This window comes from Pongo abelii, chromosome 9 (genome assembly GCF_028885655.2).
Source record: "Pongo abelii isolate AG06213 chromosome 9, NHGRI_mPonAbe1-v2.0_pri, whole genome shotgun sequence".
NCBI classification, from domain to species: Eukaryota; Metazoa; Chordata; class Mammalia; order Primates; family Hominidae; genus Pongo; species Pongo abelii.
In genome coordinates this window covers 39,160,432-39,174,668 of record NC_071994.2, presented here as the reverse complement: position 1 = coordinate 39,174,668, position 14,237 = coordinate 39,160,432, and the positions used below count along the sequence as shown (strand labels likewise).

General features: G+C 37.7%; 1 protein-coding gene and 1 pseudogene across 1 annotated transcript in view; one reads left to right on the top strand and one right to left on the bottom strand.

Annotated features, from left to right (window-relative positions):
- The window catches only part of METTL15 (methyltransferase 15, mitochondrial 12S rRNA N4-cytidine), a gene marked incomplete at its 5' end in the record, with an annotated part of 233,965 nt that overhangs the window by 23,120 nt on the left and 196,608 nt on the right, over positions 1-14,237 (top strand).
- Positions 13,408-13,719, bottom strand: LOC112135474 (ATP synthase subunit g, mitochondrial-like; annotated as a pseudogene).

The window sequence follows — 14,237 nt, the reverse complement described above, 5'->3', positions numbered from 1 at the left end:
TTTTTTTTTTTTTTTTTTTGCCATTTGAAGGCAGTCACAAAAGATGCCTGATATTTCTCATGTAAATGTTTCTCTATTTTTTTCTTGCTATTAGGTAAATGTGTTGCATAAAATGTAATCTTTGTATTTCTGTTTGATTGTGAACATATCCAAATGCACTAAAATGCATTGGAATCAGTGAAGATGATCATTGCAGTTTTATCTTTTGTTCAAATTGGTAAACTTTTAATAGAGCCACCTTTGGCCAACTTTAACAGTTTTTGTTGTCTTGGAAGAATCATCTCATATTCAGCAGATTACTTCTAATGATCCTGATAAATCAGAAGTATTACTTTCAAAAGATTAATGTTATAAAGTCTAGCCTTGTTGAGCTATTTCGTTGTTGTGCTTGTTCTAAATTTGGTGACCTTTGTAATGTGGAACGGTATTCTTCATTTTAAATAAAATTTAGAGTGATTTAAAAAATGATTATTTACCTGGGGCATTAAACCAAGTCTGATGAGGTTTTTAGCTTCATTTGTAATGTAAAACCCATAGTGAAGATTAGAAGTAGTTCCTGAAGTATGCATACCTTGTGAAATATGTTTCTAGTTTCAGTATCTTTCCTAGGGGAAATGCCCATGCTATGGAAATCACTATGATTAGCATTAATTGTTATGCTTCTTGGGTCTCCTTGCAAAGAAGCCAGACTTGTAAAAATGAACCTCTTTTTTTTGCCCTGTAAAGGTCATAGCAACAGACATTATCTTAAAATGGAATAGTATAATGGTCTCTTGACTGATTTAAATGGTAATATGTAATAATATACAATTACATTTTATGGGTGATATGGGTGGTATCTTTCATTAAGTTACATTTCTTTCATATTAAAATATATAATTTTATGTGAGAAAAATTGAATATTTCATAAAATCCAATTTGTTCTTGTCCCTTAACCTTACCTTTAATATATTACTTATTCTGTGTTTTAAACTGGTTGAAAATAATTTCTTCTCTCTCTCTGTTTTTATCATAATCTTGAAAATGAATCAGTTAAATCAATTAATTAATTTCAGCTGCTTTTAAGTTTGTCTTGTGGAGGGTTTCTTCCATGAGATTTTCATAAACTATAACTGAGTTTATATTTACCCTACAGTGAATTTTTAAATTATCCTTTGAAAATTCACATTGGGGTAGCTTATGGTATTAATACATTTGAGGAGAATTATTTCATCATCTTTGATATATGATACAGCTGCTTGTTGTTTTGTTTTCATCACCACAGATTCCTGAAAAGTTTGTGAACACTGAATTTCAAAATCTTCTATTTTCCCCACTGCATTATATTGTAATCTTAGTATGTTTTATTTGAACTTAGAGTACTGAATTAATACTTATTTATAAAATTGGTGTTTGTATTTTTAACAAGAAGATACATTTTTTGAGTTTTAATTTTTATCTCCTTAGAAGGCAGTCCAAAAACATACTAGAATTGTGATGCATAAGGAATTTAATTATAGTTTCTAAGTCTTACAAAATAAAAAGTATTAATTGGTGTTATTTGTTAAAATATGTCATAAAGAACAATATCCTAACTGGGGGTATTGCTTAAGAGCAATCTGATTTAAGAAAAAGACAAAAAGTAAGATCTTAGGGTATCGTAATTTTGTAAATTTTTGTTTCTTGGAATATTTAGAAAAATTTATTTTAAAATGTCTCTTGGAATAGCTGGGCTAGAAATGGTGGTTCAAGGGTGCAAGGAGATTGTAGAATCCTCTAAAGGGAATGTTTTTTACTACCATGGCAGGGAATAGATGCCTTATAGATGGGAGCTGTGACTCATATGAAAAACCTTCAAGACAATTTCAGGCTTACTGTGGTCACTTTAGTCTAGGTCTTGGCATTTGATCAATTGAAGATTTTGAAAAAAATATATTTCTCTTAACACACTATGGTAGCCAGTCTACGAGATGGGTTCCATTGATTATCACTGCCTAGTAATCATGCTCAAATGTAGTTCCCTGCTGCACTGAATTAGGTTGACCAGTGTAATCCAGAAGATACTGCAAAAATGATAGTGTGCGACTTCAAAGGGTAAGTCATAAAATAAATTTTGGCTTCTTCCATCCTGTCTTTTGGATTGCTTGCTCAAGGTGGGACAGTTACCATATCATTTGTATGCTTAAGCAGTCCATGGAGAGGCCTATGTAGAGTGGAATTGAGGCTCCTACCAACAATCAGCACCAAGTGGTTGAGCAATCTTGGGAATATATCCTCTAGTCTTAACCAAGCCTGCAACCTTGTGAAAGAGACCCCAAGTTAGAATCACCTGGTTAAGCTGCTACTGAATTCCTGATCCATAGAAACCATGAGATAATGAATATTTATTTGGTTTAAGCCACTAAATTTTAGGGTAATTTTTTATGCAGGATACAGAAGTAATATACACAGAAATAAAGGCAAAGTTTCAACTATGTTGATTGCTCTAAAGGAAAGGTACGCATTACTATACGAGTGACCCAACAGACTTCTGTTTTAATATGGAGGTTTGGGAAAAGCTTGTGAGCTCAGATTCAAAGAACAGGAAAGACATTCCTAACGGAACAACATGTGAACTGGCCCTGTTGTTGATTCAAGATTTTTTTGCTGCTTAGCTCAGCAAGGTCCGTGTTCTCGTCTCATGACCAGGAAGAAATAGCCACGTGGACATTGAAGAGTGAGTGAGTGGAGTAGATTTTATTAGGTGAAAAGGAAAGCTCTCAGCAAAAAGAGGGGTCCTGAAAGCAGGTTGCCGGTTGCCCACTTCACAGTTGAATAAAAGGGCTTTTTACATATATACCGATGGGCTGGGTTCTCTATTTGTATAAAGCGCTAATTTCTGGTAGCTCCACCCCATTCCCCCTGTGTGTATGTGGGCTCTTAGTTGGCTGTGGATGTATTTAGGCAAGGCCCCTGTGCAAGTTCCCTTATCTGCACAAAACATGGGTTGGAGTTTCTCCAGGGATCCTTCCGTTACTATCTGTCAAAAGCAAGCTGGTTAACCCCTTTCATTCCCTCCTTCAGCAATTGCTGTTGCGAAAAAATGGACGATGACCTCTCTTAACTGCTTCCTGCTGACAGGAGGCGCTGTTTTGGAAAAGTGGCAGTTAGGGCTCCTCCTGACATCAGTTTAAGGGTCCTGGGAAGAATGGCATGCCCATGCGTGGTTTCATTTGCGTCACCATTTGAAGTTTAATGGCCTCCAAGCAAAAAGGACCAATTTGGGTTATTAAAAGACATATATCAAAATGAAACAAGGGGGTAAGGACCGCTCGAAAATCCCAAGGCTGCCAATGTGCTCAGATAGCTGGTAGCTAGCTGTAGTTATACCTGCTAAGATTTGGGTGCATGGGGCTTGGCTTTGGTTAGCTCTCTTGGTTTTATTTTTCCAAACAAAGAAACCTCGAGTTATGGGCACCATATTTACTCTTATCCCATTGTAGGATTTGCAGGATAATTTGCCAGAACTAGAATATTGATCCAGATTTTTATCACCCATCCCTTTTGTTTCTTCTGAGCTACAGCCAGATATCGCTGGTTGGTTCACAGGAATAACCAGGGTTATTTTAAAATGTAGGCAAAAACTTAAAAACAACTGATGAGATTAGAATTTAATGACAGGTGTATGATAAGTTTTGAAGCATAATTTTTCTTTCTCCAGTCCTTATTTTTGTCAAAAACAAATCATGATAGGACTCAGTTGTTGGCAAAATAAACTTTAGTCCTATACTTGACCAGATTATTGGTGCAGCAAGAATAATTATTTTTCACATAGGCTTTTGAGTTGGCTTTAATGGAACTCTGTTCCACAGGGAATCTCAGATAAGACCTTTAAAAGCTGAGCCCAGTCATGGGTTTGTACCCTCAAATACTTATGAGTTGGGTAAATCCCTCCCTTTTTGAGGTCACAAGAACCTGGGGCTCCTGGGCCTGTTAGAAAGTGATACTCTTTACTCACCACAGGTTAGTAACCCTTTATGGGGACTGTGTAGACAAGGTATGAGGCCAGATTTCCTAAGGGGCTTTTATTGGCTATGCAAGCCATGCTTGATTCCTTAAAGGGAAGCAAACCCTTCCAGTCAAAACCTTGGTGAAACAACCAGTTTCTCCAATCATGTCCTGTTGCAAAGGAAAATGAATTATTATTGCATAGATGCAAATAACTATATTGCCATAAGGTAAGAATACTCACAAATAGTTTCCAAATTCTGGAGATGCCAGGTGGAGAGAAACAAATATCCTCCAAATTTTGTTCACAGGAGTATACCTTACTCAATTATTAAAGGCTGTAATTAGCTCAAAATAAATTTCCTTGACTCTAAAAACAAAACAAGATCAGCAACATTTTAAGCACAAAAGACTAAAAAGATTACTTCAGTTTTCTGTTAGTTCAGTCCATTCTGTTAACTCTTGATCTACTTGATATTTGTGAACCTTTCAGCTCTTCATGAGTCCTGTATGTTTCTCTCTATTCCAATGTCCCAATCTCCAAAGATATCAGAAACCTGCCTTTAAGAGCACCTGTTAAAGTACTATATCTGATGATAAGCCATCTTTTGAAAAGGATCAAAGCTAGACAACAATTGTCTGTGAATAACAATGTTCAGGGTAGTTACCTCAAAAACATGATTGACAAAGAAATTTGTTTATTTCTGTAGTAGTATGGTTTGGCTGTGTCCCCACCCAAATCGCACCTTGAATTGTAATAATCCCCCTTGTGTCAAGGGTGGGCCAGGTGGAGATAATTGAATCATGGGGGCAATTTTCCCTATAGTGTTCTCATGGTAATAAGTCTCACGAGATCTGATGGTTTTATAAATGGGAGTTCTGCTGCACAAGCTCTCTTGCCTGCTGCCATGTAAGATGTGCCTTTGCTTCTCCTTTGCCTTCTGCCGTGATTGTGTGGGCTTCCCATCCATGTGGAACTGTGAGTCCATTAAACTTCTTTCCTTTATAAATTACCCAGTCTTGGGTATATCTTTATTAGCAGAATGAGAACAGACTAATACATGTGGTTTACAATAACATAATAACCTTAATTATGATTGATAGCATATACTCAGACATTAGAATGGTAGACATCCCATACAATTTTAAAACACATATTAATATTATTCATTAAAATATAACCTATGGAAGATTAAACATCACTTTGACAATCCCCTATAACTAAACATGTCAAATAATCCTGTTTACCTCTCTCTTGGATGCTCTAGGGGTCCTCTAGCATCCAAAAGCTAGGGGTCAGGAAAGACAATTTTTGAAGCTGAAGTTTGATTTTGGGAAACATGTTAAATATATATATCAGAGGTTCAAAAACATGTGATATTATAGAATAGAATTCCAGATTACCGTAAGTTCTCTAGCCAAAATGATGACTCAAAAATAAAAAAAAAGGCAGAACCTTTCATTATCTTTTACTGTTACATGAAAATCTTGTTTAAGAGAGAAAAAGCCAGATTTCACCATTACGTTAGTTTGCTATTAATGTCAACCCCAATTTTTTGTTTTAGTGGAACCTTATAGATAATTTTATCCAATCTTAGCCAGTTTGACCATGAGGTGAGATTTCTGTAAACCTTTTATAACACTTTACAAATTTTTGTTAAATAGCAGATCAGTGCCTTAAGAAAACCTCATTGTACTTCTATTTCAATGTACAATTTATGGAAATACCATATAATACCTTTTTGAAGTTAATATGTTCTCATATAGAATTTCTTTTGGAAGATTAATTTTTACAAACCTTCCACTCTTTGTTTAAACCCTCAGCTTTATCTTATCTAATTCAAAACAATCCTTTAACCCTAGTCCAAAATTTACACTCCCATGCCCTCTGATAATCTTTTACTAAAAACACATTTTACTTTCCTTACACACCTTGTGGGTGAATCTGTTTTCAATAATCTCAATTATATGTTATAACAGTAACTGTTAGCAATTTTTAATTTTAGTGAAAAGGCTGGTAGGTTGTTTTAATTATGTGCTAGGTGCAGATAAAGTCTGACTCTTTCCAACATAGTTAAGGGCGTGGTTAATTCCATATGTCCTCAAGCCTTATCAAATTGTAAAGCAGGCAAGTCAAACAGTTCTCAAAAGCCAAAGAAGCAGTTTGTAACCTTCAAACATGTAGCAAATCTAGTGTCTGACCCGCATAATTCAGATCACATATTTACATCTTGAAGACATTTGTATTTTACCAGTTGTCTTCAAAAATATTTATATTTCTCAAAGATTAAAGTCACTTGAACTAACAGGCATTACAGCTTTTATTTTTTTTTTCAAAAAATATTTGATCTAAGCACTTATTTTTCTTTAGGCCAATCAGTTAGAGCTATTTTTTATATAACCATCACACACATAGCACATGTACGATTATACAGACACAGACAGAAGAAGATCCAGTAATTGTAAGATTCTTCATTTTCCAATCTCCTAGTCAGATCATTGGCCTCAGGGTGGTGCCCTTCAAGAGCAGGGCTAGGAAAGCATGCAGTTTCTAGGGCCCAGTAAATAGGTATAGCTGGAAGACAAAAACAGATTTTGAAAGGAATCTATCCAATTTTAATTCCTGGAGTTCCATGTGGAAAACAGAAGGGATTTTTTTTTTCCAAAATGGGGTTTGTGGCACCTTCTCTGTTTCTCCCCAGGTGTCCTAGGCTATCAGAAGTTATCTTAGGGCCTCTCATGTGTGCATTAAGAGTAGCAAAATGAAATGGAGAAAAATAATTCATTTGACTGAAAATCGTTTTTCCAGAAAAACAAGATCCATGACGTGTAAAACATAAAGGCCTTTTAAATATACCTCTAGCTTGGATATCCACTTTAAATTAAGCTGAGTGCTTTTTAAGAAAATCCTTTTAAATCCCTCATTACCCTATGTTAGGCATGCCAAGTGGCCAGTATTTCTAGCTTTTGAACATTACCAAAAGTAACCTCACAGGTGAAACCAACAAGCCTCAATTAAGGTTATGGCTTAACTGTGAGTGTACAAGGTATTTTCAAAGAAGTGGTAAGCACTTCCTACAAAATCTAGGATCTTTAAAGGTGGCTCAGAGAAAGAAAGATTTAAGAAAGGAAGCTAGAATTTGTTCACGGAGGGGAAGAGAATCAGCAAATTCTAAAAGTCACACAGATACTAACCTGAAAGTACTCATTCCCTATGCCAAAATTGAACCCGGGCCGCCATTTTAAAATGGCAGAGGGCAAAAGAAAGTACTGCCATGTGGTTACAAGGTCAAGCTCCCAAGGACATAAAACAAAATGGAAACCTGCAGCAATGTTTGTTACTGCCCAGTTTGCTGGTTGGCTTGAACAACAGGCTTATGGGGTCCTAGGCTTGCATTCTATCCTAAGGTATTCCTCCTTATCATGGAACCATACAGAAAAGACACAAAAAGCACACCAGATTGGCTACAGCCTAAGACTAGCCTCACAAATCCTTTTTTCCATTAATCCAGACTTCACAGAGGATACAAACAGTAATTTTATCATTTATTCAACCGGTCTGCACAGGGAGAGGGAGGCCCGAAGTCCAACTGTTAAGAACTTTTACCCTTTTACCAGCATGTCAGACTTCTGGGTTTCCTTCCCCTGAGCTCACTTTTAAGCCAAGCAGTTTAAGGTTTGGGGAAACTAACTTTTCCTACTTTGGGGGATATATCTGAGGGGAGTGTCCTGTGGTATGGGGACACAATTACCCATCTGCGAAGAGAGGACAGAGTAAGGATTTTTTTTTCCCCTGAAAGGAATCCCAGTCATTCAGGAGGCATTTGAGAGAAATACAGACTGAAGATGATTGGTTGCTCAACTAGAAAGGGGAACAAGTCATCCCTAGTTCCTTTTTTGTCCCAGGGAATAACCAGGTTATGTGAGGGAGAGAGAGAAGAGCTGTCCTCACATCCCTGAGTCCTTGTAACCTTGGAAGGGTGTGGACCATGGGTGCCAATGTGGCTTTTCACCCTTGTTAACAGGGGGCCTAGGAGGTGGGAATTATCCACATTTACCCACATGCTGCCTTTCCTCTGCTGTCAGTAACCTTTGAGTTTCCTAGACCTTGTCTGTGCCATGGATGCTAGTATGACCTCTATCAATGAAATGGGAGGGGTCCTAATTGGCAGGAATTAGTCATGCTAAGGTAAATCTGTGGTGCTGAGTCCTCCTCAAACAAGGGAGAGTAAAGGGTGTCTTGTGAGTTGGGGTCCTGGCTTAAGATGTTTTCCAAAAGGAAAAAAAAAAAAAACTCTCACATAGAAAAGCTCCCTGTTTTCGCAGGGCCATGTTAGAAAAGAAAAGAAAAGAAAAAAACAGCTTAAATGCAGGATGGAGAAAATGCCTGGGGGAAAATCCTCTAGCTCTATGCAAATGGGTTCCTCCAACAGGGAGAGAAACTCTTAATCATTGTTCCCTCCTTTTGCCTAGGCCAGGGGTGGAAAGACTCTGTGGGCCCATGGCAGGAGGTGGTGGCTGCAGCTCATTCCTGCCCCATGTGGCTGTTGGATGGAGCATGTGCGTGCAGACATGGCCATACACACTAGCTGGGAGGGAAGCGGGGAGGATGGGTGCTTCCGCTTGCCTTTCTGTTCCGAGCATATGCCTGTGGCCTTTGGGGTGGGGGTGTGAGATGTGCCTCTAAGAACAGACAGAAATCGCATTGTTCTGAATGGCATTTCTGATGGCTGGGCTAAATGCTCACTCTACCTAGTAATATCTGCAGTTTGCAGCAACATCTTTAACATTATAAAAGAAGAACTAAGTGCCATGATAATCCTGGAACAAAAGAACGAAAATACTATAGAAAAGACTGGATTGGAATAAGGCTGACATTCCTAACCCTTGAGAGTGATAGGGGGTTTTTGGGGGTACTCTCCAGCATCCTGTCCTCTGTAGCTGTGCCATTCATTCTTATTTGGCTCACCAGAGGTTTGGTGCTGCATCTGCCTTCGGAAAAAGTCTGAGGAGGAGAAGACTCAGAAATGAAAGCAAAAGGTTTCGGATGTGCAATTTACTCACCTGCCAGGTATTCTGGACAAGCCCCCAAAATGATGAAGGGGTTTTTGCTCCTCAGCTCGGCTAGGTCTGGGTTCTTGTCTCATGACCAGGAAGAAATAGCCATGTGGACATCAAAGAGTGAGTGGAGTAGAATTTATTAGGTGAAAAGGAAAGCTCTCAGCAAAAAGAGGGGTCCTGAAAGCAGGTTGCTGGTTGCCCCCTTCACAGTTGAATACAAGGGCATTTTACATACATGCTGATGGGGCTGTGTTCCCTACTTGTATAAGGTGTGAATTCCTCGTCGATTCACCCCATTTCCCCCATGGGCATGTGGGCGCTTAGTCTGCTGCGGGCATGTTTAGGCAAAGCTCCTGTTCAAGTTCCCTTATCTGGACCAAACAAAGGTGGGAGGAGGTTCTCCAGGGACCCTTGCCTTACTGTATGCCTGAAGCTGGCTAACTCCTTTCATTATTATAGCCAAATAGGTTCTTCTTGCCCGATGCCCAGAAAGTTAATATGCTGAGAACAGCAGTAGTTGCAGCAGAGATAGTGTTTAGTCATAGCACTTTAATTGGGAGGAGGATGGGAGATATTTCTGAAATCTGCCTAAGAGTTTGGAGGCTAGGGTTTTTAGGGGTAATTTGGTGGGCAGAGCACTAGGGAATAGGTATTGCTGATTGATTGGGCATGAAATCATGGTATTGTCCAAACTGTCCTCATGTGCTGAGTCAGTATCTGGGTGCGAGTGTTACAGGACTGGTTGAGTCAGTTCCTTGGTATGAATCATGGTCCTGTTGGTATCAGGTGGTATGGCCGAATGCACAAGTCTGAAAAATATCTGAAAGATCAGTCTTAGGTTTTGATAATAGTGCTGTTATCTAAAGGAGCAACTGGGGAAGACTTTGACTTTGGGAGACAGAGACAAATCAGAGGCAGGAAGATTGCTTAAGCCCAGAAGTTGGAGATCAGCCTTGGCAACATAGTGAAACCCTGACTCTACAAAAAAATTAAAAAGAAAAATTGTTCTGGCCTGGTGGCATACACATGTAGTCTCAGCTACTTGGGAGGCTGAGTTGGGAGGATTGCTTGATCTGGGATGTCAAGGCTGCAGTGAACTGAGATCCCACCACTGCACTCCAGCCTGGTTAACACAGTGAAACCCTGTATCAAAACAAAACAAAACAAAACAAAATAAAATAAGATAAAATAAAATCAAATCTTGTGACTCCTGAGTAGTAAGCAAGCTAGGGAACAATGGCTGGTTATTGCTTAATGATGCTTACAGCTTAACAGAATTCAGGTCCTTACCGTAATTTTAACCTTGTGGCCTTTCATTATTTTCACAGAGGCGGTTTCCATCCTGAACAAAGAGGAGGTTAGTTTTAAGCAGGGACTATTATCATCCTTGCTTTAAACTGTAAACTAAATTCCTCCTATAGTTAGCTTGGCCTACACGGAGGAATGAACATACGGACAGCTTATGAGGTTAGTAGTGAGATGAAGTCAGCTATGTTAGATTTCTCTCAGTCATATTATTTGCAAAGGCAGTTTTACTGTTATGGGAAAAAGCAGGACACTTTTGAGAAACCAAATGTCAGAAGACAAAATGAAAACAAATTTAGTTTAAAGATGTTAATTGGCTTTATTTAAGATTCTAGAATTGGACAACACTTCATTCCATAAAATAGAATGAGTGTTATAGTGAGTGGACCAGAGGAGATTGGCTTTATAGATAGAAAAGGGCCGAAGAAAAGAGAAACAAAGAACAAGAAGTGGATTGGTCACTTCAAAGTTACTTTTCTAGTAAGGCAAGAACAGGGAAACAGCACAATAAAAAAATAACTATTAATATCAGGTTACTTAAGTTTACTTATTTTTGGGTAAGTGTTAAAGGAAGAAGGAACTTCATTATCTTGCTGCCTGGCCTATTTTGGAAATTTGGCTGTTATTTTTCTCTCCTGATTTATTGGAAAGTCAGATAACAACTTAGTTTTGATTTGGTGACTGGGAACTTTAATGCTTTGATTTTGATTTTTAGTGTAGTGTGTTGGGGCCTAGTGCAGGAGCTTAGCCCAAAACAGTAGATTTCTATCATTTTTATTTAACGTGAAAGCCCGTTGTGGCTAAGTGTAGACAGCAAGGATGTATGGAAAAAGATGAAGTTAAGGAGAACAGAAAATGCTAGGCCTTAGACCATATTAAGAATATTTGGTCTTTAAAAGCTGTGGGAATTCATTGAAAATTCATTAAATTCATTTTGAGCAGAGGATGTGGGCTAACTAGATTAGATAGATATTTTGTAAAGAACATTCAGATTGCCTAGTGGAAAATAGATTAGAAGTGGTAGGCTGGGAGTGGGTTGTGCAACAGTAGATGAAAGGAGAACAGTTAGAAAGCAATTGTATTTATTGAAAGAGATGGTGATAGTTTAGATAGAGTGTTAACAGTTTAAATGGAGAGAGGTGGGCAGATATGAGGGGTTTTGAATATAAAATAAACAGAATCTGGTTAAGAGCTAGATATGGGAAGTGAAGAGAGGGAACTGTAAAGGTAGGTGTGTGGCCTTGTCGTAGGATGAACAAGGACCCTGTTTTTTTTTTCCTTGATAGAAGATCACATATTTTTTTGGATGTGTTTTTAGATACTTTTCAGACAGCCAGAATAGAGTTTCAAGAGTCAGTTAGATACACTGTTTTGGAGCTCAGAGGTAATGTCTGAGCATGAGACAAAAATTTACCAGATTTAATTCTTATTAAGTCATAACCCATGTGATACAGTCCTTGAGGAGTCTTATAGTCAAAAGAACACAGTACATTAAAACAACAATTATTTAAAAACAATGCAAGTTCTTTATGCATTTCTCAAAACCATGAAGGGACTCTTAATTCCCAGCAGTACTCTCTAGTATTGCTCTTGTTCCCTTTCTCATCTTTTGTTTTCATCAAATGCAGCTGGTGTTCCATTCTTTTTTCAAAAACTACTGAAGAAGCTACCCCTCTACTCTCATCCAGGCTAGTTTTATTCTAATTCATTCTTCTTCTTTTGTACTTTGCTCTGTATTATTTACGTTGATGTAACGGTTCCTATTTTGACAACATAGGACCTTCCTTGCAGTGGATGATAGGGAAAGAAGCTGGTAGCATAGAGCCAGATGTTCCTTTGATGCCTTAGGAAGAGGAAAGTCAGGGAACACTTATGGGAACAAAGACCCATTAATGATTTTTGTCATGTAACTGAATGATCAGCATGTAAGTAAAAAAACCATGAGCCTAGATGAATTTTGCCTTGAGAAAAGATACTTGATCCTTGAGTAGTTGCATCATTTAATGACTTGGTTTAGGAAGATGAGCATAGAGGAGACTGATTAGGATCTCTGTTGACATCTGACTGGAACTTCTGAGCTAACTCTTGCTTTAGGCTGCAGCCTAGGCATTTGTTTCTTTGAAAAGCCTTTTTTGACATCTCATTTCCAGGTTAGGTTCCGCTCCAGCAGGCACTGATTGCCTATTATGGTCCTTATCATTGCTATAATTATTTATTTAATTGCGTGTGGTCCCCAATAGACTCTAACTTCTGGGAGGATGAGAGACAAGTTCATCATTTTAATCCCAGTAAGTGTAATCTTTTATGTAGTGGATTGCAATAAGCATTTGTTTAATTAATTCAGGCAGGTATTCTCATTTGGCTCGTTAGGTTTCATATGTGTATGTCAATATTTTCTACTTAGCTTACTGCCAAAATATATAGATCTGTTCTTTAGAAAACAACATAAAATAGCTGTACTCCAGGTTTTTATATCAGATTATGAGTCTGACCTCTCTGTCACCTAATACCTATAAAAAGTTTGAGGGGAATAAAATTTATGAAGGACTGCAGTGTACTTGGACCATATAATTTTCGCACTCTTAGAATTACTCATACTCATGTTTCACTGTTACTCCATAGCTTATATAGAGAAATATTAAAAGTAATGCAACTTTGAAGCTCATTATTGTGTTTACTCCAGAGATGGAGGAGGAAGTGGTAATTTACTGTCTTATCAGTTTATGAGGACTAATAGGATTTTTTTTTTCAAAGTGCAGTAGCAGGAAGGCTTATTTTGAATGATCAGGGTTTAGATATATATATGTGCGTGTGTGTAATTTTTGGTGGATATAGTGAATGATGCAACCATTTATGTTTCACTCTTGTAGTGGTTTTTAGGAAACTCATTGGTAAATTTTGTGGCCTGCTTATATTAAAGGATGTAAACATTTTATGTCCTTTCTTTTGAGTGACAGTCATACCACTGATTATACTTTTTTTGGACACATTTTATTCAGATAGCTGTCTGATCACACGTGATCCAAGAACACTGAAATAGTAAGTCAAATATAATCAGATGTTAAAGACTTGTTGTCATACATTATAGGCAATAGTGCAATGCTTACTTATGATTGCTCCAATATAAAACCACATTTATACCTCAGTGGCCACTGAACCATTCAGCACAGCTTCCTCAACTGTCAGCTGTTAGAAGCTAGCAGTGTGAGCACTGTTGACTATTTTTTTCAGGCTCTGAATAGCTGTCAGGATCTCAGTAGGAGTTGGAGGAGTTAGCTCAACTTTGGCTTAGTATCTAAATGTGGCCAATCTAGGCTTCAAATAAGTCACAGCAGTGTTCACTGGCGCTGGAGCCTCCTCCTCCAGGTTCTAGACAAATCAGACCATGGTTTTAGGATGAAAAATCCATGGCCCCAAATGGCTAGCTAATTATACTTCTAAAATTCCTCCTATCTTTATTGCTACCTTCATCTCTTTCATATTTCCATTTTTTTACTGTTTTACTTTCTGTACTAATTTACCTTTGTAAGTAATCTCAGAATTTTTTAAATTTAATTTTTTTAAAATTTTTCATATGGCATGAAAAAATTACTTGTAGACATCTATAACATAATGGATCTCTCATTGGTAATTTGTTTGGGAACTGACTTGGTACTAACTTTGATTTCTCTCACTGGATTCCTAGACTGTCCAGGATGTTAGGACTGGCTGTGGCCTGTGGAACACCTTGTCTTGTGCATTCTATTTCCTGAATAAAGGGTCTTCTATGTTTTCTCTGCAACGAGTGGTCTTTTGTTCCTCATTTCTGTGGTCCTTTACCCATTCTCCCAACCCAATGTCGTTTGAAAGCTATTTAAAATTTAAAAAAATTATTAATATAATTGCTTACATTATTACTCTGTGAT